Below are 27,526 nucleotides of genomic sequence, written 5' to 3'. Positions count from 1 at the left end.
AGTGAATGAGGCCCAAGAGCTAGAAATCTTTCCAAAAGTCAAGAGAGTGATTCCACTGACCAAAGCATAGGGTGTTTCCACTGAATCGGGCCCTGTTAAGAAAAAAGCATTGGTGATGAAAAAAAGGTGGTTCTTCCGTGCTGTTTCATTGTTTTCCTCTTGATTCAACTATATATAACTCTAGAGGCAGGAAAAGGGGCAGGGAATGAGATTTCTAACCTTCGCACATAAAAGTTATACCTTCAGGAACATAAACCCTCATTTTCAATACAGCACTTTATAAACAAAATAGCCCCTCAACCTCAACCTTTAACAAGCCGTCTGCCTTTAATATTTGGAAACCAAAATTACTTTCTATTTTAATCGATGAAAAGCAAGCTTTAACTTATAAATGGATTTTTTCCAGACCTCTTTATAAACCACTGAAAATGGATGTTTATAATGGAAGTCCACTTGGTTTTCCATAAAGCTAATTCTGGCTGGATAATTCCCTTCAGGCAGCAGCAAGCATTGTTCTCCTCAGCTTTTGTATAATTAATACCAAGATACAAATATACTCCTATCTATTTCAGGGGGAGCAGAGTGAGAAAAAGAGAAGGGGCGATGGTACGAGTGTCGAATGAATTCTCTAATACATTTCCCCACTAGAGGGAAAGATAAATTAAATGCGCAATAAAAATTTAATAGCGAACAGCGATTGCACTATAGGAACCCTGATAGAAATAAGCATAATGGCACAATAAATTTTCCTGTGTGAGGAATGATTATTTGGAGCTTTAAGCTTTGACAATTCTTGTAAATCCTATCCATTTGTTAGCAATTAATAATATTAAATTGCTTCACATCTCCCTAAACATCAGCAATGTTTCAAATCATTGTTGAAGAAATGCACAATCTAGTGCACACTACTGCAGAATTTTCTAAAATTTCTAAGAGGCATTTAATAGCACTGTTCCAAGGAGAAATAAAAGCGATGAATCTTTACTGCTGATATAAATACATAAACAAATATTTGGTAAACCCACTTTGTGCTTAGCAGAGACAGCTAGTTGCCCATCAAAATCCATTTTTGCCTTCTAGAGTACAGACTTGTGTCTGGAAAGTGGCTGCTCAGGAAAGGACTATATCCCCTATGCCTCTGATATGGCCATATGCTTCAAATCTCCAGTAACACTGACTGGAAATTATGTTTGTATTTGTGAGCCATGTTTTAAGAATGGGATGTGGCTCAGCTAAGCTCTTTGAGCTTCTGCAAACTTGGAAGGCGGCAGCAAAGTTCTGGGGAGGGAGGAAATAGATAGTGAAAGTTACTAGCCCTGAATTCACATGTTTATAAACAAGAACAGCCAGCTTGCTTAAATGAGTAAGATATAAGCTACATTGCATTTAAGCCATTATATGTCTGTGGATCTATTTGTTACAGCATTTTGGTCCAGCCTGACTAATACAACAATGTCTTGTAGACTTTGTGAGACTCAGAAAGAAGTGAAAAACATTGCACTGCTTTCAAAAAGTAACTTTACTCTGGTTAAAGAGACAAAGAATCATGCAAAAGAAGGAAAAGTAAAATAACACCAAACACGTAACAGTATAGTATTTTAAGAGATGCCAGAGTACAAGAGTAAGTTAAATAATGGTCGTTAGCACTAAATGCTAGGAGTTCAAAGGAAAAGACAGGAAACATTTATTTAAAATACATTCATGCAGAAATGGTGGGTTCTGCTGGTGAGAGCTACAGTTCAAGATACACTGATACGCTGATAATAATAAAAATCCTTTATAATGGGGTTTGCTCTTCTGGGAATTCTTTACTTGGACAAATAAACCTAAAGTTCCAAATATCCACAACCCTTTTCTGATGTGCTGTGGTCCTCATTTTCACTGGTTCTAGGATCTCTGGCTGTAAGCTTATTCTTTATTTCAATGCCTACCTTTGACATGAATAGTCCACTTACACTTTTATTTTGTGTAGTTTCCTTAAAACAACACCTTGTGATCAATCTTATCCCATACTGTAAAAGGATTTCTATCATTATTCAGGGAGTAAATTTATAAATCTAGCTGAAAGAGATTCAGTTCAAGTTCCAGCCCAAATTAGAAGAGTTCCAGAAATAAGCAAGATGCAGTCATATTATTTTTTTGACAACTACTTATTGAGTGTTACTATTGGTTAGACATTAGGGTGTGATGAAGAGGAAAGGAATGTGGCCCATTTTCTTTTGGCCCTCTTTTCTAATGAGGCTCCGCATAAAGGATGATGACATCGTATCGCATACAGAAAGAACTGGATAGATTTAGCCTGTAAGCCTGGAGATGGCTCAATGGTAAGAAGATAACTGACCTCAAATATTTAAAGGTTCTTCCCATGGAACAGGGTTTAGACTTATTGCTCATGGCTTCTGTCCACTGATGTACACCAAGCAATGACAACTGTGCCTGCCACCTAGTAGGAACACAAAAAGTATATTTTGAATGAATGAATGTCAGTCTAAGCCTGGGAACTTGATTCAGTTCCAAACCCTTCTCATTTGCCGCCTGAGGAATGGTGGTTAACTCTGTCGCCTACTTGCTATGAGCCTTTGAAAAACATCAGTTAACTTCTTTGAGAACGAGGGCTAGGGTGAAAGCTGTAGGTAGCTCAACATATTTGGGCTCTGTATAAGGAAGCAATTTCCAAAGAGGAGAGTGCTCAAGCACAAATGGTCTTACTTTCCAAAGGGAATTCGTTCCTAGAGATTTTCATGCGTGGTAGAAGGGATGACTGAGATTTTCCATGGGAAATTCAACATTCAGATGTTAGAAGTTCTTGGGCAAGGGCTTAAGATATTACTAGCTCTTCAGTGGAAACGTGGGGTACTTAGGAACAAGCAGAATGATGACCGTAGGACAGCTTGGAGAATAGATTGGGAAAAAGCCACACAGGGAACCAGGACTCCATCAAGAGTCCATAAACTGTGACTAGACTACTAGACGAGGTTAATGAACTTAACTAAAAAGGGAGGGACCCCATTAGAAGCTTTGTCCTGTGGAGTGGGCCACTCAGGGAAGCCATGCGCTTGGGACACGCAGATACCAAGGACTCATCCCTGAGCCCCGGGTACAAGGCCTGTTTGCCCAAAACAGCCCAGTGTGTTTGTTTGGGAGGGGAAAGCCAAGGCCCTCAGCAGTCCTGTTTGAACCACTTGGCCCTGACTGAGCCTGGAAGTCTGACTTACTTCTATGCCCTGTTAGGCAGGGGCAGGAAGGAGCTAAGGGTCTTCTCACGTGCTTCTTAACTCTGTGACCTGGAGAAGGCTACTCTGACCTCCAGGCTCATCAGTAAAAGGAGGATATTAACATGGAACTGGCAAGGTGGTAGTGAGAATTAAACAGAATAATTGGTTCTGAGCACATAGCTTGCTTCCTGATTTACGTTAGGTGCCTGTCTAATCAATGTGCTTCTCCTCTTTCTCCTTCTCGTCTTGAAATTATAGAATTCTTTTTCCCTGAGAAACTTGAAAATACTTTTCATTTTCAGCTTCCTGTTAGGAAGCTTTAATGCATCTTCTGAGGAAATCAAATGATATCTTCAGATTCATAGGACTAGAATGTGTCATTAGCTCAGATCAGAGTGCACTCCTTAAACTACAATAAAGGCAAAGCAACCTTCAGGGTCACAGTCATCCAGTTTGGCTGTTTTGTAAACCCATCTATTTTTCGTCCCTGACTGCTGGTGTTACGCCACATTAAGATGTGATGCCTTCCTGAAGTCCACTGACATTTGGAGGGTCTTCTCTAAACTGCATCTGAACACCTAAAGTCAATGTAGCATCCTAGAAAGGCAAACACATATTTTTACATTTATTTCCAATATGACAGAAAACCTGAGGCTACCATGTGTTCCTTCCTTCATCCAGGAAATCTTTCATTAAACAAGTACCTTTCCCCTCTGACTAGGAATCACCAGGCTTGCACTGAATAAAAATATGTTGGCATTACAATAATCAAAGCAGAACCAACTCTGCCCTTCAGTCTTCAAGGTCCTTTCAAACCAAACAAAATATGGCCCCAGACACATCTCTCCCAAACAGTGCAGTCCTGTGGGAATGGGAGCAAATGGTCCTAATGCATTTTCAATTTACAAACCAACTTTCTCTATATTTAGGTCAGTCAATTTATATCTGAGTCCAAAAATTCAAGAGGATGTGACATCTCTCCTCCCTAGCATAATTTTGTTTTTCAAAGAAACTTGTTCTCAAAAATTCTTACCCATCTCTCAGAAATAGGTTCTTTACTTGGTATATTTCCAGCTACATAATTGTTTCTTTATTTTCATACTTGCAAACAGCCTGATCCACTTTGTCAGTATATGGCTTTGCTTTTTAAAGGGTCTATCTAGGATACATGCAACAAAATCAAGCAATCACACTGTTGCCCAATATTGGAAAAATGGTCATTAATGCTTCTAATAATCTTTTCAGGGCACTTAAAATCAAAATCATACATTATAATCCCTCCAGGACTATTAGATCTGAATTTGTTTTAGGTTTATCTATTTGGTTTGATTTGATTTGATAATAATCCCCTGATATCTGGGTAAGTCATTTGTCCTCAGTATACTTTAATATGAATTAGATTTTTTTATTAGTTGTAGGTAGACAGTCACATAAGGACAGGGCAGAGTCAGGGCCAGGAAATATCAAAAGGTTTGGAAAATGTCCTAGAATAAGCACAGAGCATCAGAGGGAGATATGGTACTTAAAAACAAGGTTGAGGAAAAGAAGATGATCCGCATTTTTTTAAAAATATATTTTATTTCTCCACATGGGTGGTCAGAAGTGGCCCAAGTACTAAGCACCAGAGACAGAGTTTTGAAAAGTATGTAACATGATATTTCAGAATTAGAGGTTTGGAGTGTGGTTCATGGTGATTGGTTAGTTCAGGCCTTCAGGCAATTTTCACCTGGAAATCTGTCATTTCTGAAGTCCTACCAAAATTTTCATTCCCTAAGAAATAACTGATTTGCCTGGAAATCTAACATATAGGAATTGAAAAAAGGCAGATTTTTTTGCATGAAATCTTGTCTAAGTCAATTCCATGAGCACCCGTAATTTTTTTTTCTAATTGCAACCGCACCTCAAAACTTCTCACGCTCTGCTGAAATCCTGGTTGAAAGGGAATTTGAGGATATCAGGGCATGTGGGAGCCCTGCCTTGCTGAGCCACTGAGCACGATTAACCAAGGAAGCAGGGAAGAGAGACACTAGGTGGAACAAGGACGTCCTATGAGCTACACCTCTGTGGACAGGCATTGGCAGAGGGGCGTGCCTTTCTTCGACTTGGCAGATGGTGAAAGGGAGACTCAGGGATTTGAGGAAGGAAGAGAGTTGGAGCATAGCTGGGGCAAGATTTAAACCCCAGTCAAGTCACATGCTGCGTTGCTTCACCCACATCACAGTAGCTTTATGTTTCGTGACTCAGTTGCCTGATACAAAGCATTATGAAGGTGATCCAACCCATTCAGGCCAAACTGAAGAGGGTAGGGCTTTCCAGAAAGTCTTAAAAGCCTAAACAATAGATGCCCATCAAATAGACTAACAAAACAAATGCTGATAAAGAAAGTGGGCATTAAGAAGACAGAGGACAAGGAAACAGAGATTAAATACATTTGGAGATTGAAGAACTGGCTTTAGAAAAGACGTCTGCAGGACACCAGCAGGCATCTTAAGACCTCGCCTTAGATTTATAGACTTGCAGAAATAGGCAGAGGTGACATGTCCAAATGACCATCATTATTACTATTAATTTTTCTTGTTACTCCCTTCCTTTTATTCCTGGTATGGCCTGAGAAATATGGGTGTATGGTTGTCACAACAGGACTGTGGGACATGATTGATGAGAAGACACCAACAGGCACAGTTAAAGATGCAAATAGTCTTTATAAACTAGCATAAGTAAACTGATGGAGATAACTGACAGAGAACAACACAGCATGCTCCCAGATGAGAGGACAAGAGCCCCAGGGTTGCAAGTCTCCTGTAAGGTGCAGGTTCTGAACCACACGTGGTGTGAACATTTCACCAAGTACAAGGAGCTCACAACTACCACTCACATGGTGTTGGTGGAGTGAGGGGGGAGGGGATTCTTTATACTCTCCTGTTCAGTCCCCATATTCATCTTCCCATTTTCTTCATCTGGAGATTCTTGTTCAGTCTGCCTATTCGCCACACGCAAGGAATAGCTACAAACCCACCCCGGTGTGCATTTGACTGGGCGAATCCAAGACCTTCTTCAAATGCATAGCATCTCTTAAGAGGGCCAAGGATCCGGCTTGTTTCAGGTCCATTTCTGTAGAGGACATGATGTACTTGTTCATTCTAAATAGCTAAAGTTGGGGTTTCCAAACCTGGCTAGTCTGCAAACGGTGACTTTTGGGAAATGTTCTGTTTGAAGATATCGTTAAAAGTTTCATCCAATTTCACTTTGATTGCTTTCAGGCCTTGGCTGATTTTTAATGTCCCCAGCTGATCTAAGCAAGCTGGCAAGTGGAAGCACTAATTATAGCATCTACTTTTGACCACTATAAAGGATGCAGCAGCAGCCAGAGCTGCTAAGCTCAGCCAGAGCAGAGCTAATAAAAGAGCCCTAGACCATGGCCCCCAGGATGGTCAGGTTGTGAGGACCCTTATTTAACACCTAAAAGAAACTCTGCAGAGTGATGATGGCAAAAACATATATAATAAAAACAGTACACTGAATTCCGCAGAGCTTTAAATTAATTTACTGGGCTAAAAAGCATTCATGTGCATATTGATAAATACTGCATATGTGAGACATGTCATTTATTTAATCTACAGTAATGCTTAGTGTATATATTCATAAAGTTTTAAAATCGTACTACTTGATTAAGAGTCCAACGACCCAAGTTCTAGTTCTGGCACCGATGCTACTAGCAAAGAAGCAAGTTTAGCAGCTTCACAGCTCTGGAGTGACTCCCCTTTCTTCATCTATAAATAAAATAAGGCAGTTGGACTAGATTTACATTTGTCCAAGTTTTTTCCTGAAGTTTCCCACCAGCATCACCTGGTGAAACTTATTGAAAAGTGGACTTTTCTGGACTTATCCCAGACTTGGATTGGGAATCTCTAGGGAAGGAACCCAGAATACTTCACTTGTAGAAAGTTACCCCAGTGACACAGAAATACACTAACATTTAGAACCATTTGTTCCGGTAGTTTCTGAGGTCCTCTGTCTTTGACAACAGATGGAGACAAGGACAAAACGACCATCTCTATCTACCTCGACTGGCTCTAAAAAAAAAGGTAAATGTTTTAAAATTTTATTTTATTTATTTTTGGCTGCATTGGGTCTTCGTTGCTGTGCGTGGGCTTCTCTTCTTGCAGAGCACAGGCTCTAGGAATGCGGGCTTCTGTAGTTGTGGCTTGCAGGCTCAGTAGTTGTGGCGCATGGGCTTCATTGCTCCGTGGCATATGGGATCTTCCAGACCAGGGCTTGAACCCGTGTCCCCTGCATTGGCAGGAGGGTTCTTAACCACTGAGCCACCAGGGAAGCCCCAAAAAGGTAAACTTTTTTTAAAAATTTTTATTGGAGTATAGTTGCTTTACAATGTTGTGTTAGTTTCTGCTGTAAAGCAAAGTGAATCAGCCATATGTACACATATATCCCCTCTTTTTTGGATTTCCTTCCCATTTAGGTCACCACAAAGCACTGAATAGAGTTCCCTGTGCTACACAGTAGGTTCTCATTAGTTGTCTGTTTTATACATAGTAGTGTATATAAGGAGGGGGGTGGGATGAATTGCGTAAAAGTTAAATTTTTAAAAGGTAAATTCAATTTGGTCTGAATGGGTTAAATCACCTTCATAGTGCTTTACATTGGGCAACTGAGTCATAAAACAGATAAAACGAGATGAGTGAAGGACCTCAACATTTTGAGTCAAGAAGACACAGATTTAAATCCTGCCTTAGTTATGTTCTAACCCTCTTCCTTCCTCAAATCCCTGAGCTTCCATTTCCCTGTCTGTCAAGAGTGTATGGTGAGAACAATGCCCACATGGAAGCAACCTAAGTGTCCATCAACAGATGAATGGATAAAGAAGACGTGGTACATATATACAATGCAATACTACTCAGCCATAAAAAAGAGTGAAATAATGCCATTTGCAGCAGCATGGATGGACCTAGAGATTATCATATTAAGTGAAGTCAGACTGAGACAGACACATATCTTAACACTTATATGTGGAATCTAAAAACTGATGTAAATGAACTTATTTACAAAACAGAAGTAGACTCACAGACAAAGAAAAGAAACTTATCATTATCAAAGGGGAAAGGGGGGAAGGGATAAATTAGGGTTTTGGAATTAACATATACACACTACTGTATATAAAATAGATAAACAGCAAAGACCTATTGTATAGCACAGGGAGCTATGTTCAATATTTTGTAATAGCCTATAATGGAGAAGAATCTGAAAAAGAATGTGTGTGTGTGTGTGTGTGTGTGTGTGTGTGTGTAAGTGAATCACTTTGCTGTACACGTGAAATTAACACAACATCGTAAATGAACTATACCTCAATTTTAAAAAATAGTTTTAAAAAAGTGTATGATGATGGCAATGCCTATATCAAGAGTATGATTGCAAAAGTTTCTATAAAAAAGAGTTTAGGGGGCTTCCCTGGTGGCGCAGTGGTTGAGAGTCTGCCTGCCAGTGCAGGGGACGCGGGTTCGAGCCCTGGTCTGGGAGGATCCCACGTGCCGCGGAGCAGCTAAGCCCGTGAGCCACAACTGCTGAGCCTGCGCGTCTGGAGCCTGTGCTCCGCAACAAGAGAGGCCGCGACAGTGAGAGGCCCGCGCACCGCGATGAAGAGTGGCCCCCGCTCGCTGCAACTGGAGAAAAGCCCTGGCACAGAAACGAAGACCCAACACAGCCATAAATAAATAAATAAATAAATAAAATTTAAGAAAGAAAAAAAAAAAAAAAGATGCTGAAAAAAGTTTGAAAAAAAAAAAGAGTTTAGGAGGGGCAACGTGGTAGGAAGTGCAGGGTCGGGAATGAGATAAGGGATTGGTCTTGAAAACTCATTAGCTTCTCAAGGTCTATTCGATGTGGCTGTGGTAGAAGCGGGAGTGGGGAGGGACTGATGCAGATCTACTAGCACTACTCATATGGTTATTATGAGGGTTAATAAGAAAATACAGATTTTACACAGCGGAGTGTCTGACACAGAAAAAAAGAACCAATGAATAACTGTTCTCATGACTGAGTTGGGTTCAGTGAAATTACTGGAATTTTATTCTTTTTGACTGTCAAAAATGGCAATTCCATACGGCTTCAGTGTGATATAATTTAATATTGAAATCCCAATATGACATAATCAGTCCATGTCTACCAAATTATTCAGATCCTTTTTAAGTAAGGAAAAGTGAGAGAGGTATTACTGACAATATAGCGATTTTTTTCTTTCATACTGATTTTTTTATTTTAATGAAAATTCAAAAGGCTTTACCTCAGGTCACACTATAGTCATTTTTCTGAATAATGGTAAAAGTGAGGAAGCAGGTGGAAGTTTTGATAGAAAACACCCAGGAAGAAGTCAGATGAGGGATTTTGATGTCTTGTTCTATCATTATAACAGGCTGTCCGTCTTGTAGAGCACACCCTGTTTCAATGACTTTAATTATGACCTGAAACTCTCCTGATCAGATGTTAATGTGGCTCATAGACTCCATTTGGTGCTTAAAAAGTCACAGAATCTCTGCCTGTTGATAACGGATTGCTCCACATTTCCTTCCCTCAGAGGCCGCCTTATAAACAAGATCTAGTCATATGGGGCGTAAAAATAATCAATGGGGGCTTCCCTGGTGGCACAGTGGTTAAGAATCTGCCTGCCAATGCAGGGGACACAGGTTCGAGCCCTGGTCCGGGAAGATCCCACATGCCATGGAGCAACTAAACCCGTGAGCCACAACTACTGAAGCCTGTGTGCCACAATTACTGAAGCCTGCGTGCCTAGAGCCTGTGCTCTGCAACAGGAGAAGCCACTGCAATGAGAAGCCTGCTCACCACGAGGAAGAGTAGCCCCCGCTCACCGCAACTAGAGAAAGCCTGCACACAGCAACGAAGACCCAACGCAGCCATAAATAAATAAATAAGTAAATTCATTTTAAAAAATAAATAAATAAATAATGAACCTGCCTGAGCTATTAATACTATGTTACTAACCAGATGAGATATCAATCTAACTTAATTTGCTAATTTCACATTCATGTTTTATCTAACAGCTAAAGTGAAGAATGAATCATTTTAACTTTCATATGTTTATACTTTATGTTTTTAAATTTCATGGGTGTGTATGCCTTGATTTCTTTTTTTTATTTTCCTGTAAGTTCTCATAGAATACTTTGAGAACTTTCTAAATGGAAGAACATATAGGTAAGATTTCCCGAGCTATAACCACTCACCTCAAATGTCTCACCCAGCAAGCATAACATTTGCCACTTCCTGAGTCCAAATACTCAGGATATTACATAAGAATATGAGAAGCAAGGCAGAGAAATACAAGCCTAAATAGTTCATCAGAATCCCAGAATCACAAAGAATCCAGGTTTGGCTAAATGCAACCATGATCATCACTCTTGGTCAATAATAAACCATTAACTCAAGCATTGTAGCTCTCGGGTGACAGAGGAAAGCAGAGGAAAATAGTATTATTTTAAAATTAGATTTGGTAAGGATTTTCTTATGTATTTCATGTTCATTTTGTTGCTGTTTTTTGTTTAGTTGAAAGAGGATGAAGGAAGAGAGAATTTTTCTATCTGAACTTTTCTCCACCTCCATCCCTGACTTGATCTCTGGGTCACCCTGGGGAACCCCTATGACACTATTTCTTTGTCTATCAGTGTGTGATATAAGTGAAAAAAGAATGTTGAGAACTAAGAACAATGGATGTGGGACAGTGATTGTAGCTCTTAAATTTCCTTTGATTTGATTCAGCTTGACATAAGAAACAAACAAATAGGGGCTTTCCTGGTGGCACAGTGGTTAAGAATCCGCCTGCCAATGCAGGGGACACGGGTTTGATCCCTGGTCTGGGAAGATCGCACATGCCACAGAGCAGCTAAGCCCGTGCGCCACAACTACTGAGCCTGCACTCTAGAGCCCGTGAGCCACAACTACTGAAGCCCGCGTGCCTAGAGCCCTTGCTCCGCAACAAGAGAAGCCACCGCAATGAGAAGCCCGTGCACCGCAACAAAAGAGTAGCCCCCGCTCAGCGCAACTGGAGAAAGCCCGCGCGCAGCAGACAAAAGTAAATAAATAAATAAATTTATTTAAAAAAAAAAAAGAAACAAACAAATAAATAACCAAACCAAACAAAAAACCCATGTCATTTCCAGTTCTGGTTCAGCTTCTGACATGAGACTGGGAAACTGAGAGAGAAAAAAACCCTGAAAAGGGTGGGAGAAGCATACTCTAGCCAAGCTAACACTGACCACAAACCATAAAGACAATGAAGTGAAAATCTTGGCACCTTTGGAGATTCAAAGGGAAATGCATTGAGGATGGTCTTAGAGAGAACATGGGGCTTGGGTCCATCACAACCACGAATCTAATTTATATCTCTATACATCTGCCAGTTCTGGACCTTTCATATAAATAAAGTCATACAATATACTGTCTTTTTTGACTGGCTTCTTTCACAGTAGGATTCAGGATGCTAGAGCAGCAGTAGGTAAACTACAACCAGAGGGCCAAATCTGGCCACACACATTTGAGATTTGGGGGGGGGGGGTTGTTTTTTAGCTCAACTGAGATATAATTGACAAAACTGTAAAATACTTAAAGTGTGCAACATCATGATTTGATATACATATGCATTGTGAAAAGATGTCCACCATGAGTTAATTAACATGTCCATCACCGAACATACTTATACTCTTTTTAAAAAACAACACTTAAGTTCTACTCTCTTATCAAATTTCAGTTATATAACACAATATTATTGACTATAGTCACCATGCTATATATTAGATTCTCAGACTTATAACTGAAAGCTTATACCCATTTACCAGTCATCTTATAAATGAAAGCTTATACCCATTTACCAGTCTCTTCCTATTTCTCCCCTCTCTCAGCCCCTGGAAACCAACATCTTGTCTCTGCTTCTCTGAGTTTGACTTTTTTTTTGTTTTTTGGGGGTTTTTTTAGATTCCACATATAGGTGATACCATGCAGAATTTGTCTTTTCTTTCCAATAGTTCATTGGTAGTATATAGAGATGCAACTGATTTTTATATAATGATTCTATAAGCTGCAGTTTTACTGAAATTGTTTATTACTTCTAATACGTTTTTTATCGGAGTCTTTAGGGCTTCTAAATATATATAATATCATGTCATTTCTAAACGGAGATAATTTTACTTCTTCCTTTCTGATTTAGATGCATTTTATTTCTTTTCCTTGCCTAATTGCTCTGGCTAGGAATTCCAGTACTGTGTTGAATAAAAGTGGTGAGAATGAGCATCTTTGTCTTGTTTCTGATCTTAGAGGAAAAGATTTCTCCTTTTCACTACTGAGTATGATATTAGCTATACGTTTGTCAGATACGGGCTTTAATTATGTTGAGGCACATTCCTTTTATACTTAGTTTGTTTAGAGGTTTTATCATTAAAAGATGTTGACTTTTGTCAAATGCTTTTTCTGCATCTACTGAGATGATCACATGATTTTTACCCTTCATTTTGTTAATGTGGTATATCTCATATTGATCTGTGGATGCTGAACAATCCTTACGTCACATCCCTGGAATACATCCCATTTGATCATAGTGTACTGTAACAGTCCTTTAATGTACTTTTAAATTTGTTTTGCTAATATTGTGTTGAGGACTTTCGCATCTATGTTTAGCATCTATGTCTGCTAATATTTTGTTGAGGACTTTTGCATCCAGGATACTGGCCTGTAGTATTCTTTTCTTGTGGTGTCCTTGCCTGATTTTGGTATCAGGGTAATGCTGGTCTCATAAAATGAATTTGGAAGTATTCCCTCCTCTTCTGTTTTTTTGGAAGACTTTGAGAAGAATTAGTATTAATTCTTTAAATGTTTGGTAGAATTCAGCATTAAATCCATCTTGTTCTGAAATTTTCTTTGTTGGGTGGTTTTTGATTATTGATTCAATATCCCTAAAAGTAATTGGTTTGTTCAGGTTTTCTATTTCTTCATGACTTGGTCTTGGTAGATTGTATGTTACTAGGAATTTATCCATTTATTCTAGGCTATCTAATTTGTTGGTTTATAATTGTTCCTGGTAGTTTCTTAGATTCTTAATATTGCAGTGTTATCAGTTCTAATGTCTCCTCATTCATTTCTGATTTTATTTGAGTCCTTTCTCTTTTTTTCTTGGTCTAGCTAAAGGTTTGTCACTTTTGCTTACCTTTAAAAAAAAAAAACAGCTCTTAGTTTTATTGTCTTTTTAGTTTCTACTTCATTTTTTTCTGATCTGATCTTTAGTTATTTTTTTCTCCTGTTAAATTTGGGTTTACTTTGTTCCTCTTCTAGTTTCTTGAGGTGTAAAATTAGGTTGTTCAATTCAGACTTGTTTTTCTTGGAAACTATGTATTCAGGCTCCTTTCAGGGAAAGAGTGGGAAATAGGCATTTCTGCCTGCTCTCTTTGCACTGAGCCCTGGGGGATAGCCACAAGGGCTGCTCAGGTCCCCATTAAGAACTACTTCTTTATATGCTATAGTCTTGTGGGTCTCGTGGATGCAGGCTCCACTGGCTTTCAGAGCAAGGGGGCCCATCCCTCAGATGTCAGCCTTAAAGGTTATCAGCACTGTATGTGTGGCCCAAACACTTCACTCTTCAGGCAGAAGCTGGGATTTAGCAGTTCCCTCTTGACTGTATGGTGTTGTGCTGGGGTGGGATTGTTCTCAGCCTTTCTTGCCTGTCTTGATGTGGGTATTTTCTTACTCTCCAGATGTATAGGAGACATTCATCTCATTTCTGGATTTCCTTCAGAAGGAATTGCTTCATGGGTAGCTGTACATTCAGTGCACCCATGAAAGGAGGGAAGTTCAGGAGCCTCCTGTATCACCTTCTTGGTCCTTCCCTCCACACCCATTTGTTTGCATGTTATCTATGGCTGCCTTCATTCAACAACAGCAGAATTGAATTGAATTAAGTAGTTGCAACAGAGAACATATGGCTCACAAAACTGAAAATATTTACCATCTGACCCTTTACAGAAAAAGTTTGCTGATCTCTGGCCTGTAGTAATTCAAAAGGAAGGGAAGAATATCACAACAAAAGCAGGAAATTATGAATAAGCATAATACATTAGCAGGCAGAAAGGACATCAATCTGCTCTAAGCAGGATACCCTGAAAGTAATGAGTGGGGGAAGGAAAGTGTCCGGTTGGAAAGTCCACATTATAAGTATAAATAGTCTTGATTACCAGATCAAAGAGTTTTCACTTCTTTCTGTACATAGAAAAACAAGCCATTTGAGGGGTCTTTCCCTAATATTATGAGCTTGTTATTTTAATTTAGCAGTTATATAAGATAAACTAAATAGGAAATCCCCAGAAAAACTTACCTTCAGGATGCGTTATAGAGAAGACTGGAAATGGACCAATTCGGGTAAAAACTAGGATTCCCTTATACTCCATTCTAGTTCAAAGATTGCCTCTTCTCCGTAAGAGTGAACCATTTATCGATATTTTTTTCCAAAGTGAACCACTTAGATTTTCTTACTCCAAGCATTTTTCCTCTCCTTCCTCGTTTTTTCTACTTTCCCCCCTTAACTTACTGCATAAAGCTCTGCCAGCTTGGATCAATTCTTAAAGCCTCAGAAGAGACATCTCTTGCTGAAGCTGTATTTGCTACTCAGCAGCAGCCTGAAAGTTAATAATGGGACCCTATCACCAAATAACAACCGTTACTTTCCTCCTAATGTCCCTGAAGCATTATTAAAATGTAGCACTTACAGCCCCTTATAGGCAGTTTACCTCTGTAAAAGGTCATCTGCAAGTACCTTAAAAATATGCCACAAGGAGCTGTGAGATTATGTGCTGAACCATTCATTACCCAGCGTCTTACATCAAACGGTCCCATTTTAAATTTATCCACTCTCTCTTAAAAATGGCAATGGAGGGCTTCCCTGGTGGCGCAGTGGTTGAGAACCTGCCTGCCAATGCAGGGGACACGGGTTCGAGCCCTGGTCTGGGAAGATCCCACATGCCGCGGAGCAGCTGGGCCCGTGAGCCACAATTGCTGAGCCTGCATGTCTGGAGCCTGTGCTCCGCAACATGAGAGGCCGCGACAGTGAGAGGCCCGCGCACCGCGATGAAGAGTGGCCCCCGCTGGCCACAACTAGAGAAAGCCCTCACACAGAAACGAAGACCCAACACAGCCAAAAGTAAATAAATAAATAAAATTTAAAAAAAAAAATGGCAATGGAATCTTCTCTGGTACATGTTCATTCACAGCAGAACACATCCCCCATCTCTCTCAGTTTTCTAAATGTTTTGAGCATTCCTTGGGCTTAGGAATGCTAACAAATCAAATGCTTAGGCAAGTGAGCTTTACTTTCAATGAGTCTTAGTGCTCTTTTCCATGACCTGAAAGATACCAAGGGTCTTCACGATCCCATAGACTATCCATAACCCCCTACTTCAACCACATTTTAGCTTTCTTTTCTCAACAGTATCTTATGCTCTAGACTTTACCCAATTTCTGCTTCTCCCGAAATACTGACACATCGAGGAAGTTCCAGGTTACACTCTCCGTATTAGTCAGCTTGGTCTGCTTCAACAAAATATTATAGACTAGATGGTTTAACAGCAGAAATCGATTTCTCACAGCTCTGGAGGCTGGGAAGTCCAAGGTCAAGATTCCATTCTTGATGAGTGGCCTCCCACTTTGAAACCAAGGAGGCATCCTCCTTGATGATCTTTGAATTGCCTCTGAGGGTCATTTGTCCCTTCTCTTGGAGAACAGGGCATGTTCACAGCCAAACAAATCTACGGTCTTGTCCTGTAGGATCTAAGAAATCTGACAGTCTTCCTTCATTTCTGTCTCATCTCCATCCCTTCAGTTCACACTGGCAATGTTTCTGCTGGTTATACCCATGGCTAATTAGATCCATATGGCTGGTCAGATCCGTGGTTCACACTCATAATAATGTCCTTATCAGTTGCTCAGCCACACCCTTAGTGTTCACTTCAGAACAAGATTTCTCATTTTTTACAATACAGATAAGTTGAGAATTTCCCAAATATTTAATTCTGATTTCTTTCATTTAACAATTCCTTCTCCAATTCATTTCTCTCTTCTGGATTTTACTATAAGTAGCCGGGGAGAACCAAGCCACCCCTTCAACACTTTGCTTAGATATCTCAGATAAAACATCCAGCTTCCTTACTTACAAGGTTTACCTTCCACAAACACTAGAATACAGTTCAACCAAGTTATTTGCCAGTCTATAACATTATAACATGGATCTCCTTTTCTCCAGCCTTGGATCCCATTTCAGTCCTGAAATACAACAATCAGCCTTCAACCCCCTAGGCAGGAAATTACAAGATTCTTCTCTGAAAAATATGACCAGCCCCCCTGCCACCAAATAAAAATCTATAAATACCAATCTTTGGGGGTTCTCTTGCAAACAGCTCATTCAGATCATCCTATAGTGAAGCTATACTCTCAGAGCCTCTGATAGATTTCTAGACCCTGATCCTTAGTCATGAGCAGACAATTCTGGATTACTTGATACCTAAGGAAAGCCTTTAACATAAAAAATAGAGACAACACAATCAAACAAAAAATATAAAGGAACTAACACAGGGAGAAGAAAGTTGTTGAGATAAGATTAAAATGATTTTTTTTAATATCAGTGGACTAATAATAGAAAATATTCCATCCATGAAGCAAGAACAGGATATTCGAAGAAAGAAAATTCAGAGAACAAATTAAAACAACTCAGAAATTAAAAGCATGCTAGGAATCAAGAGTTTCAGAAAAAAAGATAAAATATACGCTTGAAGAAACCTCCAGGAAGTAGAGCATAAACAAAAGAGATGAAAATGAGAAAGTAAAGATAAGAAAACTGAAGGTCCAACCCAGAAAAACAAATTGAAATTAAAAGAGTTCTTGGAAGAGAAAAGAGAGGAATAGGACAGGAAGAATCATGAATAAACTAGTTTAAGAAAACTTCTCAAAACTAAAGGACAGTTTCCAGGTTGAAAAGTCCTACAAGAATCTAGCAAAATGCCTAATAATACAGAAGGCATAATATTGTAAAACTTCACCTCACTGGTGTGTTGGAGTACCAGTTGATGGTGTATTAAGTTAAGAATATTCAGATTACGACCTGCTGAATGAGGAGGCACAATGCACCCACCCACCCACGGGCCAGCAGGTAGCTCCCCCTCGCATCCCAGCTCCCACCTCGGAGAAGTGAAAACTCAGGGGTTGTTTTGATGAAAGACCCAGAACATTCACACAAAGGACATAAAGTCAAAGATTTATTACTTAGAGATCCCACAAAGAGGAGAGGGAAGATGCAATGAGCTGGGGGAAGGGCAACCCTCCATCCCAGGTCACAGGCAAGCAGGAGATGGCAGGGTACCAAGCCCCTGTTATTTATAAGGTGGTTGGGACAGAGGTCACTCATTTTTCATCGGCTCAACTGTAAATGGTTATTTTAAAAGATGCCCTGGGAAAAGCAATGGCAGAGCTCGTGATAGGAATCCTAAGCTCAGGTCCTTCCTAAATGTTCACACTCTGGGCGTGAGCAGGATTGTCATACATACATGTAAAACACCTAGGCAGCAACTCAAAAGAGCTGTTTTCTCATTACCATTTGGAGATAGTAGAAGATATTTAACTACCCCAGTTAGAAGAAAAAGAGTCTTCAGATTTCTGAAAAGCAACAGTGAAACCTGTTATCAATGCCTTCACAGTTCTGAAGAAAAACAATTTCCAACATAGAATTCAATACCCAGGCAGACTACCAATCAAGAATAAGAATACACTGAAAATATTTTCAAATCGATCAGTTCTCAAGCTATTAACCTCCCACAAATTTCTTTCATAGAAAGCTATGAGGAGATTTTTTTTTTTCCCCAAAATGAAGAAGTAAACTAGGACAGAATACTTTATGGGACATAAGAAACAAGAGATAACAATACAAGAGAGAAGCAGAGAACCACCAGGATGATGGTGAAGAGGGTTCCCAGTATAACTGCTACGCACCAAATGCAGAGAGTAATGAGTCCAGATTGAAGCAAGTTCCAAAATTTGTGGCCAGGAACAGCGCAGGGCCCAATATTTACAGCCAGCTTTTCCTCCAGAGTGAAGTGTTAAGCATACTAAAATTAAGAGAACAATCACTTTTATTGGTGGCATCCATCATGGTGACAGTGTATGGCTAAGACTAAATGACAAGACAATAAAGAAATATGTTCCTATCAGAATGCTTACATCAAAGCCTGTTTTCTCTGTTTTAATCAATGTCCTGGCAAGAGCTATCTCCATCCTATAAACTACAATGCAGAATAAAGCACAAATCTGTTTAAATAAAAGGAATTCTCCTATGTGCACAGTAGCTTATATATACATGGAATATTTCTGAAGGATTCTTTTTTTTTTTTTGGATACTGAATGTTTATTCAAGACTAGTATGCAAAACCTTTACAAACAGTCCCATGGAGAACTCACAAATATTTTAAATTCAGGATGTGGATTTAACATTCACAGTGCATAAGACAAAAGGTATATCAACTATGTATCTGCAACTTAATGTGAAAGAGAATTTTACTTTAGCAAATACTTTCTTTACATTGAGGAAAATGTCCTTAAACATATCTTCTTTAATTTTAGTATACTCAGAGTAGGGAAAAAACAGTGTTTCCTTTTATACAGGTCTCAAGAATTAAATAAAATTGACTCCACAGATCATGGTTAAGAAACACATGGTAAAGAACGGTTTCAAAATACTTATATTTTTGTTTTCAATTAAATTCCCCCAAATTGATTTTCTTTAACAACAAATAGTCTTTATTCCACTTGATAACATTTTTCATGTTAAGCAATATTATATGCTTGTCCTCTTTAAACATTTAAAACAATTAGGACACAGAGGCATTATCTAAAGTTTCAAACTGATAGAGAAGTCAGTTTACACACCTTCGTCTTATGAATAGTGAATAAAACAAGGTACATTCTGCTGTGAATGTAATGAGAAAAAGTACTCTCAGCAATAAAGTAGCCCTCTCTCTTTACCATTACTTTAATTCCATCACACAGAAGGCAAAGAAAACAATTCGAATACTTCAATATCTGCTAAGGATGATCTATGGCCCTTGGAGTATATGTATGCGTGGACACACCCCACACACACATCTACGTAAGTATGTATGTCTGTATGTATTTAATCAATACAACTGGAGGAATCACATACAACCATGAAAAAATACAATAAAAGCAATAAATGAAAAATACTAAGTGAATAAAAGTTAACATAAGCCATAGGAGATTTCAGAGAAGGGACAGGCCCATGGATAAGAGATTAAGACTTCAAGGTGAAAGTGAGATTTGTTCTGAACCCTAAAGGACAACTATAACTGTGAAAAGCTGGGAGATGAAGGTAGGATATTCCAGCTTCAGAACTGTGAATTAAGATTTTCAAAGACGCATGCTCACCAAAGCATTTCCAGGAAAAAAAAATGGTAGAGCACAGTGGAAGGGGGAAAAGAGGAATCTACGGAGGAGACCTTATATGCCTTTAAATTTGAACTCGATTCTGGAATTACCAATGAACCATTAATGGAATTTAAACCGAGAAGTGATATGATCAAAGCAGTCCCTTAAGGTCAAAAGGCAGGTATACAGGCAATACTGGATAAGGAAGAGGCTGAAGGCAGTAAGTCATAATCAGAATGGTTTAGGAGAAAGTGACAGATTTAATATACTTTTGTTTATACTACTGGCATACAAAGGACAGGGAAGAATGCCAAAAACTCTTAGCCTATCACAGGTATGACTCACTTAACAACAATGTGGTTTTTGTAAATCCATTAATACCCAGAGATATTTTGATCTTTTGATTCTCAGTAATTCAAGGCCCACACTTATTGGTGAACTTCAGCTTCCTTATCAGAGAGCTAGGATCTCTAAAGCAGTATGTATGTAATAGTGTTACCTAGCTTCTTTAAGATACCCCAGGGCTAAATGTGAATCTGTATCCTCTAGCAGTGGCTCTCAAGATTTTTATTGAGCCTAAGAATTACCAGGGAAGCTATGTAAAATGCAGATTTCTAATCCTCATTTTAGACCTACAGAATACATGTTTTTTTAAGAGGTATCCCAGGTAATTCCTCGAGTCCATCTTAGACAAGTCATCTAAGCTCCCTAGCTTTGGTATCATTACCTGTAAAATAGGTACAATATCACTATCTTACAGAGGTATGAGAATTAAATGATATAATATGTATTATTAAGTATCCAGGAATAGCCCTGGCACTTTGTAGACGCTAATATGATAGCTCTACCTTCTCCTTAACATGTTAATTTTGGATTTACTGATACTAGGTTTCTTAAGACTAGAGGATCGTTTCCCAGTAGACTTACAGACTCCCTATTTGTTCTATTAACTAATAAAAGAATATGGCACCTTAGGAGAAGCTTTTCTCTTCCTCTTTTTTTTCCACTGCAAATAAGGTAGTTCTATGTGCTTTTCTTCTGTCTTTTCTCACAAAAAAGACTGGCCTTCAAACTTGGATCAAACAAGCAACAGAGAAAGTAAGCCAAAAGGAGTGAAGAAAGATGAACTGTTAAGCCCATCCACTTCCAGAACTCCTCCCTTCAACTTTTCTCCTCTTCTTGCCAGTTCCTTGGCAAACTGGACAAGGCTGTGATGGTTAAGAGTTGGGGCTAGACACAGGGGTGCTGTAGGTGCTATCACCCTTCCAGAGTGTGCTTAACCTCCTGGTTCGCAGAGGGCAATGGCATGTATTCACTTGGATGCTAAAGGCAAGCCCGTTTCTTGGCCAGGGGGTCTGACTACATGAGGCAGGACACTGTACCAGAGGCCTCACATCTGACTCTCATTTGGAGTCCAGAAGGCCCACTCCTGCAGCCGTATCCTACATCCTGGCCCTTTAGTTACTTCTAGGAGGTCTTGTTGGTATATTAAGGAAGGAAAATAGGGTCAAATCCTAGCTTCACCACTGACTTAGCTCTGTAACACTGAACAAGTTATTTAACCCCAAATTCAATTTTCTCAAGTTAATTTGAAGCTGTTCTGTAGGCAGTGGGGAACTGACGGCTTTTGAGGAGGAAAGCAACAATCAAAATTAGCTCCCTTAACCTGCTGTGTAGCACAGGGAGCTCAGCTCGGCGCTCCGTGATGGCCCAGTTGGGTGGGATGTGGTGGGGGAGGGAGGGAGGGAGGTCCAAGAGGGAGGGGATGTGTGTATGTGCATGGCTGATTCACTTCACTGTGCAGCAGAAACCAACACAACATTGCAAAGCAACTATACTCCAATAAAAAATTAAAAAAAAAAAAAAAAATTAGCTCCTTTCCCCAAAAACAGTGCCCCTCCAAAAAAAAACCAAACACAGACTAATTTTTTAATTTACATTTTTTCTGTTCAAATAAAAAACTAGAGTTAAATTCTCAAAGTCTAAATTAGACTAAATATAAAACTGCTATACAACCCACTGAATGGATTTATCGTTAGTGTCCCTCAAAAGTATCTAGTCATCTTCCACCTTTTTCCTTTTTTCTAAATTCATTCTGCTCCAGTCTTCACTATCATCACATGCACTTTATTCCATCAAATATTATTTTTCAGGATCAACCTACCTGAATAATCATTAAGCCTCTTTAGAGCTTTCCCAAACTAAAACTTTGTCATTTTGATTATACACCCCAAAGCATTACTTTCCTCACTTTTTTTGTTTAGTACCAGAATGTTCTAAAAAGAAACAATAAAAGTTGTTTATTTCCCTAAAAAGAAAGAGCAGTATATCCAATGGCTATTAAGTTAACCACTTAATAAAACACATCAAAAACTACTCATCCTTATGTTAATTAACTGAAATTAGAACATAATGAATTAGTTAACATAATACTTTGCCATTTACTTCATGCTTACAAGATTATGCAAGAAACCAAAATGGCTTCTCGTAACTTGTTTGCTTTGCAAATACTTCACATTTCAACCCCATATCCACACAGAGAGAGAAAATCCAAACATACTCTCTTTACCTAAAATCAGCAGAGAAGGCTAAAAAGCATTATTTAGGACTTTTTTAGACCTTGAAAAACAGTTACACTTCCAATGTGTATTTAAATTACAAATCAGTTTTTATCCTGTGACATTGCTTCAACTTAAGTTCATCATAGTTAAATTGACTGGGCTACTGCTTCATCTTTCAAGTCAGATGGAGGTTCTTTTGCATCAAGGCTCTTATTCAAGATTTCTTCTTCTGCAAAATTGACTGTTAAATTAGGTAGAAATTCTCCAAGACTACATGGTGTTGTGGTTCTCAATCTTTGTTCCACTGGAGAAAACTAAAACTTGATTAGTGGTTAAAGAGACCATTTTCTTTCACCAAGGGACATGTGTGAAGATGGTTTTGTATAGTCAATGTGCAAATCATGAGTGCACGAAAAGTTAAGCGTATCATCAATTTGCATGTATTGGGAAGTAAGGCTCAATTCAGGTTTGTCTTTCAAGTGTTTCAGGATTAGAGAGGCAAACTTCTTCCCTTTGCTTGGACAGAGATTTCTTCAGAGCCTCATATCCATTGCAAGTAGCCTGTAAATTAAAGTCTGATTCTGGAGCAGTCTGTCTTCCTTCCACAACACCTTCTGGGAAAATGCCACTGTGCAGAGGACTATTTGCTTCCGGTTTAAAATTGGCCTCTGTATTACTGGAGCTATTAAGACTTAAGTGATCAACTTCTTCTGGAAGAGTTTCATGTAATATGCCAAAATCACTATCTTTAAAACTGGAACTAATTCCACTTGATACCTGAAAAGAGTTCCATAACATACTTTTATGCATGGAAAGATCTCTGTATAAAGCTTTCGAGTGGTCTGATATATCAATATATTATTCTTCACTGCTACCTATCACATCTCTCCTATTGCCTACAGCAGGGGAGGATGTCTCTATTTGGCTAGTTTCTAAAAGCTTGTTCTGTAAAGCTGTACATTCCAAATCTTGCTTACAAATTATGTCCTTATTTAACAAATCTGACAGATGTTGTGTTGTTGGTTCACCTATGTAACTGGCCACCACAGGTTTCTGAAGCACACACTTGAGGCAATCTGAAACAACTTTCTCTTCAGGCAAACGAGAATGGCTAGAATCGGACACAGTGGTTGCTGAGAAAAAACTGGCCATGTTAAACTCTTTTCAATTATGCACCACAGGTAAGGATTCTGGCAATACTCCTCTATGTTCAGTATCCATTTGAATTGGTTCTGTACTTCTGTTATCTTCTATTTTAACAGCTTTTCTCCATGAGCTCCTAATATCACTTATCAAGCTTTCTGGAGTTCAGGGAACTTGATTCCTTGTTAAGGACAGGTTAGAAACTAGAGAGTCAATTAGTTCCTCTAACATTACTTCTTTTCCTTTAGAAAGTTGTGGTGAATCAGATAAAACTGCCCTTGCAACCTCTTCTACCAGATGATCTTGATCTTTTTGGAATGGATCACTTTTTTAGCTGGCAGAGACACTCCAAATGCACTACTCTTTGCAATATTTGATGATGAAGAGTCTTCCACTTCAAATTCTGGTGTTTTCTTAGAATCTGTTTCATTTTTCTCTCTAGGAGATGTCAACTTCCTGTCATTTTCAAGTAGTGTAACACTGTTTCTATCTGATGGTGAAATGAGCTGCCACAGGAAAGAAGCAGGGCCCTTGGCTAGATCACACTTAGTTTCCAATATATCACTTGCCCTTCTTGCAGTCATTTTCCTGGATATGTTGCTTAGGTGTATCTGGAAGTGAAGCAGGGTACTGCAAAAGAATACTCTTCGCGTATGCTTCTTCTGAGGCAGGATCAAACGAAAGGGGAGACATAGGTGGTAAAAGATCCACAGCTGGAGTCCAACCTTTAATTAGACTGAAAGGAGACAGGCCGAGAAATTCTTTCCAAATTTTATGCCATTCTTCTTGTTTTTCAACAACAGAATGTCTTATAGTTGTGAGATCTTCTTTTATTTTATACCTCATATGCTTCAGATCTGACAATCTTTCTCTCTGAAATTTGGTCTCTTTTTCAAGGAAGTGAAGGTCTTTTGTCAGTCTTGCTTGGTCAGCCTGACAATATTCATATTTCATTACTTTCAAGACTTCATTTAATAACTGAATAACTGTTAAGAGATTCAATTTTCCAGCCTCATAAACATTTCCTATGTGCAACTGACACATTTGTTTCTCAATTTTGTCAGTTAAGAGCCTTGGAATATTGATAGCAACATTAGTTCCATCTAAAGGATATTGGTTAAAAAGACTAAGGACTGAACTAACAACTTCTCTTTTTCCAAAAACATGAATGTTTCATTCACTGAAGCCCACAAAGACCGAACCTTTTGAATTTTCTCTTGTATATTACTTTGGCCATCGTAGGGTTCCATTTTTTTAATTTGGTTTTGCTGTCCTGTACATTCTGATCTCAAATTTCGTGCTTGTTTAACTGACAATTGTGCATTTTCCTGGCATTTTCAGGTAACGCAATCTTTTCTTTGCAAAATTTGTAAAAATCTGTTACGTGCTACATGGCATCTGGCAATGCACTTGTGCAAATCTTGTGGCTTTACATTAAATGTCTCTGTAAAACGCACAGAAGAATTTTTAGAATGGGTTTTTATATATTTTGTTGCAACAAATCTTGCAAAGTGATACATCAGATGAATAAACTTAGGACCACCAGGAGAAAGAAATAGTGAACCCACAACTTGACGAAAGCTACTTCCACATTCAGCAGAAATCTTTTTTAACCATTCACAGCAATGTTTTCGGAATTCAGTATCACTCTTTTTGGTCAAATGGAGGCCAACAAAGTTCGAAAACTTCTTTACTGAGAGACTGGTCAAGAGTTTGAAACAAAAAATAAGAAACTATTTGAAAGGCCTCAAGGTTCAACTTGTCAAACATGTTCACTCCGAGGTGTGTGTGCGACACCATCTTTCCACGGGCTACGGTCGCCGAGCCCAGCTCGAAGCCGAGCGCCTGCAGATACATCCAGAGATGCTCCTTCTCAAAAGTAGTGACCCAGGCCGAGCTCATCTTCGCGGCAGGCAGGGCCCGACAAAGGAAGCAAGCGCAGGCTCCAGCGACCAAGAGGGCCCCTCAGGCTTTTTCCCTACGGGCAGCCTGGCGTGACTGCGACCACTCCATTGGCACCGCCTGATCCTCTCTCGCCTGGAACCATTTCGCCTCAAATGGCCTCAAATGCCTCAAGTGGCCTGAGACTCTAAAGTCACAGGGAACTAGAGCCTCTCAGGGTAGTACGGAACAGCGGCCAAAGGGAAGTCCTGAAGGATTCTTTATAAGCTGGTAGCAGTATTAGCCCCCAGGAAAAGGAGCTGGGGGGCTAGAGGGGAAAAGATGACTGAAGACTTACTTTTTACAATTTACCCTTTTGATCTTTCTAAAGATTATAATATGTTCCTGTATTATACAATGACTAAATGATTAAAATAAAATATATTTCCTACTGATTATTATAAATACACACACTTTTGATTCAGTGATTTTATTTGTGGGAATTTACCCAACAAAGAAACCTAAATATGTACAAGATGACATGCGTAGGTGATTATTCATTAAAACATTGCTTGTAATACCAAAACCTGGCAACAATACCCATAACCATTAATAGGGCAACAGTGAAATAAATGAAAATATTATACGAATATAAGTAATCTCAATAAATATCAATGAATTAAATGAATTTAACCCTGATTTCCAACAAACATATGACAAGAAGCTCAATGACAGTCTAACTGAGGAAATATAAAGTAAAATACCAATGAAAGATATTTCCATATCCATTAGATTAACAAAGTATGATAATATCATGTGTTGGTTATGATGTAGGGAAACCGAAACTCTCAAGCAGTGATTTGCCAATCTTTTGTCAGTCTGAATATCCCCACGTTTTCAACCCATGAGGTCTACTAGTCTTCAACATGGGCTGTCAAAAAGGCCCACTCATCCTCCCATATACCCCCCAAAAAACATCTAATGTTCACTCTTCCAAGAAACCTCCCTGGTGGGTACAAGGTGCCTTCCTCCCTGGTGGGTACAAGGTGCCCCTCCTCACTGTTTGCCCCCGACGTCCACATTTACAGCCCAGAATCCTGATCCCTGTTGCCCTGTCTGCTTTCTTGATCCTCTGGTGTGGGATCTTTTAGTTTCTCTCATCTTTTTCATTAGTGGAATCTACGGCATTATATCCACCAAGGTTTTTGTTTTTATCTGTCCACCTTCAACGCTTGCTGTCCTGTGCCTCTGATTCTGCACTTCATGCTTATTGCTTACTGTTATCATTGCTATAGCAGCATGATAGTAGAGTGGGCAGACAACATGTTTTTTGGGAGATGGAGTGAGAAAGAGAAAAAAAGCAAAGAGCTAACATTTACTGAGCATTAACTAAATGCCCACAACTCTATAAAATTTATTTTTTTATTATTAAAAAAATCTTTGAAAGGAAGGCAATATTATTTTCCCCATTTTACTCATGAGGAAACAGGTCTCGTTTTTTCTTTTTCTTAACATTGTGTGTGTGTGTTTGTGTTTTACTTGTGTGTGCGGAGACCAAGGAGGGTTCTGAGCAAAGACAACACTTCTCAGCACTACCAGTGAAGCACTTCTGCGGTTAGATATGATCTACATAACCTGACCCCCATGCCTACCCCTCTCGCCTCCATGACCTTTCCTCTTACTGCTCTCCCCATTCTAGACTCATCCAGCAGCCCTGGCCATCTTGGTTTCCTCACACACTCCAGACATGCAGACATTCCCAGGACCTTTGCACTTGCTGCTTCCTCTGCTTGGAATACCTTTCCCCCCCGTGACTCACGCCCTCACCTCTTTCAGGTCTTTGCTCAAACCTCTCCTCAATGATAACCACTCGACTTGAAACCGTAACTCCCTGTCACAGCCCTCCCTACCGCTCTTGCCTTTTTATTTTCCTTCATTGCACTTCACTTACCACCATCTGATCAGCTAAATATTTTATTTATTTGTGCACTCTCTGTCTTCCCCACCAGAACGTAAATTCCATAGGACAGGACTTTTATCTGATTGGTCACTTGCTATGTCTAGACCATTTCCTGGCACATAGCAAATGTTCAATTAATATCTACCAAATGGGGCTTCCCTGGTGGCGCAGTGGTTGAGAATCTGCCTGCCAATGCAGGGGACACGGGTTTGAGCCCTGGTCTGGGAGGATCCCACATGCCGCGGAGCAACTGGGCCCGTGAGCCACAGTTACTAAGC

The 27,526-nt window shown here is 39.3% G+C and overlaps 1 long non-coding RNA gene and 1 pseudogene across 2 annotated transcripts in view; one reads left to right on the top strand and one right to left on the bottom strand.

Moving 5' to 3' along the window:
* The window catches only part of LOC309631496, a 549,237-nt gene that overhangs the window by 310,740 nt on the left and 210,971 nt on the right, over positions 1-27,526 (top strand). The gene's annotated exons all lie outside the window — the stretch shown is intronic.
* On the bottom strand, positions 20,347-26,732 carry LOC309631427 (HAUS augmin-like complex subunit 6 pseudogene; annotated as a pseudogene). Its single transcript has one exon. The product of its transcript is annotated as an HAUS augmin-like complex subunit 6 pseudogene (transcript).

This window comes from Balaenoptera borealis (genome assembly GCF_965194805.1).
Source record: "Balaenoptera borealis genome assembly, chromosome: 6".
NCBI lineage: Eukaryota > Metazoa > Chordata > Mammalia > Artiodactyla > Balaenopteridae > Balaenoptera > Balaenoptera borealis.
Note: the sequence above shows the minus strand (reverse complement) of the source record. Positions and strands in the feature narration are given on the sequence as shown.